Here is an 8,502-nt window from a genome sequence, read left to right on the forward strand (position 1 = left end):
AAGGGTACATGTCGAATCTACTAAGTGTAGAGTAAAAATGCCTAAACACAATAATTAAGAAAGTGCAGCTAAGGCTATGTTAACCAGTTTGATAAAAGTATTTCAAGTTGTATATAAAACCAGCACATTTTACCCCATAAATGCATTAATGTACACAGCTATAGTTTAATAAAAATAAATAAATTTTATTAACCTATTTATAGCTGAATTTTAGCTTTGTCAATTTTTTAATATAGATTTTCCTCTATTTTATTATTTCTTCTCTTTTTATTTCCTTTCTTTTGCTTTTTAAGATTTGCCATTCTTTTTTTCTTTAACTCTTTGAGCTAATTTTTAAGCCATTGATTTTAAAGCTTTTTTATTCCTAACATTGTATTTAACACTATACTTGCCTCTTAAATACTGCTTTGATTGCATCTTGTTTGAATTTATTGCATTTTTATTATTGTAAAATTTAAAATATTTTAAAATTTTCTTTCATAATTTTTTCTTTGAATCAAGAGTTATTTAGAAGTGATTTTGAAATTTCAAGCTGTTGTGAATTTTTGATGTATCTTCTGTTATTAACTTTTAATTCTACTATGATCAAAGAACATACTCTGAATTAATCTCTAAAGAGATCAAAGAACATACTCTGAATTAATCTCTAAAATTAGATGAGGTTTTTCAATCTAGCATGAAGTCATTATTGGTAAATATTTTATGTGCACCTGGAAAGAATGTTCATTTTGTTGTTACTGGGCATGATGTTTTATAAATATTAAGTTTATTTTGTTGGTTGTGGTTATCAAATCTTACTTATTTTTCTGTTTGTCTGTCAACTCTTGAACAAATTGTTTCAGTCTTTCACAATAATTGCAAATTTATCAACTTCTTTTAATTCCATTATTTTAAACCTAATCTATTTTCAAAGCTATATTATTTGCTGCACAAAAATTTAGAATAATTACATACTGCTGGTGCATTGATTTCCTTTATCAGATTTAAAGCCCTTCTTTATCTCTAGTGATGCTAGTTTTTAAAAAGTCTACTTCCTGATGTTAATATAGCCACAGAAGCATCATAGTGTTAGTATTTACATGTTGCAAAGTTTGGAATCTTTTAATTTTATTTATTTTTATCTTTTTTAATGAGAGAGAAAGAGAGAAAGAATTTTAATTTTACTTTTTAATGTATATATATGTAAAATATACCTTTGTCTCTTGTAATGGTTGAATTTTTTTCCTTTTGTTTTCTTTCTTGTTGCCTCATCTGGAGTGCAGTGTGGTATGATCATAGCTCACTACAGCTAAAATTAATCCTCCTGCTTTAGCTTTCAAAGGACTGGGATTATAGGCATGAGACACTGTGGCCAGGCTGAGTTTTTTTAATACAATTGGATGACCATAGAGTTCAATTAGAATATTTAGTTCATTTATATTTAGTGTAAAAACAAATATATTTACTTTTTTATAAATGTATTTTATTTTAGTATATTTTGTATTATATATGCCATCTTACTATGATTTCTTTTTGAACTATAGTTAGTCTTTAACCTATTAAAATCATAGATTTCATGTTTGCAAATTCACCTTCTTACTATAATTTATTTATGATCTTAAATCAATACTCAGACCACTTTCATGGATATTCTTGGACATGTGCAGAGTAGTGAGAAATTTGACTTACCCAACTGAGGTTAAAAGAGATGATACTCTGCCTTGTTTTAGCTGTCATACTGTAAGCAAATGTCCTTTTAGAGGTTTATTCAGTACCACCTTTTTCATATTTTTATACCTTTTGTAGGTGATTTTTCTGTTTAAAATGGTTCCCAAGTATAGTGTTAAAGTGTTGCCTAGGGTTAATAAGTGTAAGAAGCAATGAAACTTGTGGGTCCATGAGATGACTGCTAATTATAAAAAAGAAAAAAAAGGCACAGTAGGAGATGAAAAGCTAAAGAAATATACAGATACATAACTGAAGGGAAGAAAAATGTTAATTTCTCAGCTAGTGCAGTCTTGCATATTTTGAAAAGTAATACAGCAGGAAAATGTTACATTTGTAGATCATCAAGGCAGATTCCATAGATCAGGGGACTGCAGAAAACATTTTAAAATACCTGTTAGGTGTTATGAAGGAAAAGGTTATGTGGAAGAGAAGATATTCAGCTTTCAAGCTGATGAGACTGGCTTGTTTCACAAAGACATTGGCAAAGAATCCTATACAAAGCAAAAGGTATTTCAGTGTCAACCTGAGACTTGAAGTAACTTAAATCTGTAGTCTCCCTAGAAGTAATAGTCCAGTATTCAATAATTCAGTATTTATGGTAGCTTCACAAAACATAAGTATCATGAATTAATGAGCATTAACTATATTTGTTTTGCATATCTTTTAACCATTTTTTTCTGAAGGCTATTGCATTATGTATTTATTTTATAATCTTCTAATATACTAAATTATCTTACTCTTTGCAATAATTTTCCATGGATTTGAGTTTTTCAGATATACAAAAATATCATCCTTAAATAGATATAGCTTTACTATATCCTTTCTGATTGTGCACATTCTCTTATCCAATTGTATTTCTTAATGCCTCTAAAACAATTTTGAGCAGTAGCCAAAATAATGAGTGTATTTTCTTTGTTTCTGGCTCTAGTATGAATTCCTCCAGCATTTCTCATTAAGTAAACTACAAGTTTTTAGACTGGAGCATATGTTTCATCATAATAAAAAGTATCCATCAATTATTATTTTATCATGGATGAGAATTTTAAAATATTGTTGAGTACTTTTTTGGCTTCTATGGTGATAATACGGTTTTTATCATGCTTATTAACAGAATGAGTTATATTAAAAGATTTTCCAGTACTGACTCACTTTATATCCATAGCATAATTCTTTTTGTCATTATGTATTATTTTTAATTTATAGGTGGATTTTCTTTGTTATATTTTAAGATATTTATATCTATACTCACAAATGACATACATCTGTAAAATTTTACACAGTCTGTTTTGATATTTTGGCATCAGCATTACACTCAATTATTTCAGAAAAATAATTTAGAAGTTTTTATTCTTTCAACATTATCAAACACCTTAAAAATCATTGAATTATCTGATTATTTCTAGGTTATGTAGAAATCCACCATGAAACCATTTGATCTAAGTGCTTTTTTATAATGCTTTTTTATAATGAGGTATCTCTGTGTTTCTTTAGTAAAAAATGACCTCTTTGGATTGTCTACCTATATTGGGGCCAATGTTGGCAAATTATATTTTCTCATGACATTTTTAATCTAAGAATTTAAATGTATAGCATAGACCTGTTCCTATTAGTTCCATAACTTTTAAAAAGTTCTTTTACTTTGATAGTTATTTCTTCTTCATTACTTCTTATTTTGGTATTTTCACTTTCTCCCTTTATAAAAAATAGAAGTTTCAGTCACTGTGCTGAATTTTCTCCCCAGAGAACCAACCTGAAACCACAAATTTGCCTGAATCAGGCAAAACCATAAATTTGCCTATTTATGCATTTTCTATCTCATTGCTCCCTGATTTTTATTTTTACTTTTTTCTTTGAGACAGAGTCTCAATTTGTTGTCCCCAGTAGAGTGCCATAGCATCACAGCTCATAGCAACCTCAAACTCTTGGGCTCAAACAATTCTCTTGTCTCAGCCTCCCCAGTAGCTAGGACTACAGATGCCCACCACAACACCCACCTATTTTTAGAGATGGGGGTTTCACTCTTGCTCAGGCTGGTCTCTAACCCGTGAGCTCAGGCAGTCCATCTGCCTCAGCCTCCCAGAGTGCTAGGATTACAGGCATGAGCAACCTGGCTACTTCCTGATTTTTAAATTAATTTGTTCTCTTTACCTTCTGTTTCTATTAATCTTTAGTTTTTTAAGATTTTTTAAATTACATGTTTACTTACTTTCATTAAAAATTTTTTTGTATAGTCCAAATATTCATAGTAAAAATTTTCACTGCAGCCTTGCTTTTAGCATGATCTTTAGATTCTGATATGTAATAGTTTCTTTATTTCTATTTTCTATAAACTCAAAAGTTGTTTAATATCACATGTTTTAATGTACAGGTGAAAAAAAGCCCTTTAAAATTATTCATTTCTAGTTCTACTGCATTGTGGTCAGAGATCACTGAAGTTTTCTTCCCTGCTACTAGGAGATTTTTGTGTATGCTCCATGTGCTCTTGAAAAGCATGTATCTTCTCTCATCAGAAATCATGGTTTAATTTAAATTTATATGATCTGCCTTATTGATTATATTGCTTAGGTCTTATGCATCTTAATTTTTGCCTCACTGGCTTTGTCCTGAACTAGGAAAAGAATGTTAAGATCTCTTGTTATTAGTGTATTTCTGACTATTGCTTCTTGAGTTTCATGTAGTTGCTGCTTTATTAAAGTGACTGGTGTGCTGTTAGGTGCCTGCCTTTTAATAATTGTTATATGTTCATAAAGCATTGTAACACAAAGGTTTTCTTCTTCCTTCATTAATTTTTTTTCTTGATTCCACCTTTTCTAATGAAGAGTGCAATGCTTGCTTTCTTTTATATTATAATTACATTTGCCTAGTTTTATTGTGCCTTTATTTTTTAATGTTCCTGAATCTTTTTAAGTGTATCTCTTATATATAGCATGCTGCTGAATTTTTCATTATTCCTTATTTATTTTTATTAAAATGAGGTTAATTAATTTGCATTAATTAATATGACTTGTATTAGTAATTCATATATGACTTGTATTACTAATATACTACATATATGACTTGTATTACTAATTAGTAATTAGTAAATTACAGCTATGTAATATTGTTTTGTAGAAATATGTGTATTTATATAATGTTTTATATAAACAAAATTCTTTTTTTTAGTATGAAATTAGTTTTTATTTTTACCTCAAAATAAATACTTAACATTTCTCCAAGATCAAAACTGGAGGTGAACACTTAAGCAACAAGGGTAGAAGGATATTTTCCCCTTTTCTGGGTAAACCAGTAAGGGAGATTTCTACTGTGGCTTGGTGTCTTCCATGGGACTAGTCTTAATAAACAAAACAAAACAAATTCTCTTCCCATCCCTTATCGTCAGTTGTATCTACCAGGACTGCACCTGGTAAGAAAACCCCTCAAATAACCCCTCCCCTGAAACATAACACAAAATAAGGGATCTAAAAAGTTGGGAAAAATCTTTTAACTCGTTCATGTAAAATCCTCCAAGAAGATTTAGTGAAGGTTCTACTCATTAGCAACTGAGCTGAACTTTCTGCCTGTGAGTCAGTATGTGAGCACATTAGGTGAATTGATACCAGAGTCACTGGGTACCTGAGCCTTGGCCACAATTCAGCAGAGGGATGTCTTAAAATCGAATTTCAGTTTCAGCAGATACTTCAGATTTACCTGAACAACATCAGAGACAATGTACTCATTATACAATAGACACATGTCATTAACACTGGATGTGGTCCCAGTCCCCAGAGGAACCTCTATACCATCCAAAGGGGCAGGGGTAGTTTTGCCCAAACCTTTGACATTGTGCTTGCCCTTGGGCAACTTGCTGATGTGTGAAGCATGCTTCATTCTTACATGTTTCCAAGGGCAACTTCTCCCAACAAGATCAAGCCTATTGGGTCTCCCTGAGACATATGATAGTAGTTAGCACTCTTAGAGTTTATGTTGGCTAGATCCCTTTACCAAACATGTAGCCCATCACAGGTGCTTCAGGAGGGGCTATCCGTAGACCCTGGGACAAGATTCCAGCAAAGTTGATAGTCCAGTAGCCATGCCATGGCAACCTTCAGTTGTGAAGCTGCTTAACAGGTTTGTAGCATTGGCTCTCTCCTTCACACTCCATCGCAAAGATATCAACAACTTCTAAGTCATATGCACTGTGTGTGATGGCATAAGTGTTCTTAACGTATTTCCTGATGATCTTGGCTTCTTCAGAATCTTTGTCAACCACTTTAGTGTAGGTTTTGAGCTTCTTATAGTTGACATTGATGGGGTCCTTGCTGCTATCATCAGACCCACCCCTGAGCAGATTGTAGGCCACCTCAGTGTCTAGCAGGTTGTCCATCATTTCTACCATGGCCTGCATGCTTCCTGCATTGTTCAGGAGTGGATTTTTCTTCATCCCAAAGTTGTGGGGGATCAGATTGTAGAAGATATTTGACAGATCCAGAATCTGGGAATCACTGCTGCCCTGGGACACTGCTTGCTGGACCTTACTGAGGATGGAGTATGCAGCCTGGATCTGCCTCTTGCTCAGCTTCCCCAAGGGCATCTTCTGAAGGTAGATCTCATATTCCACCATAGCTTTCTTCACACTTTCCACATCAAAGGTCATCTTAATAAGCTCCTGACCTGGTTTGGGGAGCTTGGACTTGGTCCCTGGGTTTACTGTCAGCTTCTTTGCCACCTCTTCATCCTGGCGATAGTCAATCTCTAGAGAGTAGAACTTTTTTGGGATACTTGGTGAAACTTTTGGAGTGCCAGGTATTCCCAGTTCTTTCTTCATGTAATTTCATAAAGTGCTCAATGGCATCCTCTTTGGATGGCATCTGCTCCAGTTTGTTGCTACCAATTACTATGCCCACTAAGCCTGAGGACCAGAATATCCCATACCTGCTTTCCTTGTCATCCTCCAGAAACTACAGCTTGTGATAGGAGTTAGTTTCTTTAACAATATCTACCAGGTCAAAGGTGGTGCTGAAGACCTTCTCACCTTTTCCCAGGATGTGCGCAGAGTGTTCCAGACCAGAATCAGGATTGACAGCTGCCCCTCCTTTAAGAGTTAATTTCATTCTCTTTTCAGATTTTTTAATACCTTCCTCCTTAATGGGGCCCTCACTATTTTTAGAGCAGGCAGACCCTGATTTCCCTTTTGGGACTGCTACTTCAACAGGCTCTGCCTTCACCTCTGCTCCCCAGGGAGACAAATGTATGCTGGGAACAATTTTGGAAGGCTCTTGGTGGAGGGGGAGACATCTTGGAGGAGATCCTCAGACACAACATGAATATTGGCTTCTTTTACTTCCTCCATTTTCTCATTCATCTTTTCTATCTCCTTTTTTGTACTGATACACATGGAGGACTTGTTGGTTGTCCCTATCAATCTCCCCCTAGGTTTTTCAATCATGGCCTTCACTTCATCCTTGTTCTGGGAGAGCTTCCCAAGAGTCAGGATCTTCATGTTGGATAAAGGCTTATCTGCAGAAACAGGAGTTCACAGGAGCAGAGGATTTCATAGAAGCAGGCGCTAAAGCTGTAGAGGGTGGAGGTGCCACTGCCACTGGTGCGCTGGTTTCTGAGGGAAATAGTTGGTCTTGCTTTTTGACCTTCAATTTCTTGAGGTAAGAGGTTTCTTGAAATTCCCTTGGGGTCACCCATTCTTTCTGGCAGGATGTCTGTGTCTTGAACATACACTTGGTCCAGATAGTGATGTCCCCAGTACAGTAATAAGCATCACTCTTGAAGACCAGCTGGTCCAAGCATTCCTTGCAGGGAAGGAGGGCACCAAATTCCATGCCATCAGCTACTTGGTCCAAAATCACTGAGTCCCCAGAAGGCACTTGCTGCTTGTTGAAGATGAGTAGTTCCTTCAGGTCATTGGTCAAACACATTTTCCTTACTCATCTGTGATGTTCCAGATCAGGTTGTTCTGGGTCTTTTCGAGCTTACCATCCTTGTCTTTTTCTTTTTTAGATTTCTTCTTAGCCACTTCATCCATTCCATCTACCCCATCACCTTTTTTCTTTCCTTCACTTTTGACTCTCAGGAGCTGCTTGGTCAGGGCTTCCCTAGTCAGGGCTTCTTTATCCTCGGCAGTGAGGAGGCTAAATCCCTTGACTTGGCTTGTACTGTACTCAAGAGGAAACCCAGCTCCTCCCTGTTCTTGACAAAGGGGCTTGATCAATCATTCCCAGCTGTGGATTCTCTGGGTGCAGTATCTTCTTGGACAGGCATGTCTGGCCCTTTTCTATCTTCTCCATACACCCCTTGCACATACTTCTATTAGACTTGGCAGACTCTGCTGCAAAGTCTCCCCAGGTCTTCTCCATCTTGTGCCACCTCTGGACTGGCCTTTGCCAGTCACTCCTTCGGCCTCCAAGATCTTCTTGACTTTCTGCTAGTCATCCCACCACAGCTCAGAGAACCCATCCACCTCCATGTGAGGGTGCCAGATAGAGTGGCCCACCTCCAGAAGCAGGAAAAATAGGACCAGTGTGAGATTTTTCCCATTGAACATGGGTGACTGCACCATAATTGCCATCCAGAGCAAATCCTTGGGGATGCTCTCACTGCATTTCTTGCAAGAAGCATGCCCGCTCTTGGCATACTTGACTTGGTAGAACTTATATGAAGATTCCACCATCCTTGCCCTTGTGCTGTTGCAGCTCCTGAAGCCTAATGCCATATATAAACAAAATTCTATATGTTCATTCAATCTGAGTCCTTTTATTTAATTCTATAGTTAAAGATATAAAATGCTTTTTTTTTTTTTTTTTT

The 8,502-nt window shown here is 35.6% G+C and overlaps 1 pseudogene; it reads right to left on the reverse strand.

The window, feature by feature from the left end:
• Positions 1-5,337: 5,337 nt before the first annotated feature.
• Positions 5,338-8,368, reverse strand: LOC100942321 (annotated as a pseudogene).
• Positions 8,369-8,502: the final 134 nt, after the last annotated feature.

Source organism: Otolemur garnettii, unplaced genomic scaffold (genome assembly GCF_000181295.1).
Source record: "Otolemur garnettii isolate 467f Iridium unplaced genomic scaffold, OtoGar3 scaffold00090, whole genome shotgun sequence".
NCBI lineage: Eukaryota > Metazoa > Chordata > Mammalia > Primates > Galagidae > Otolemur > Otolemur garnettii.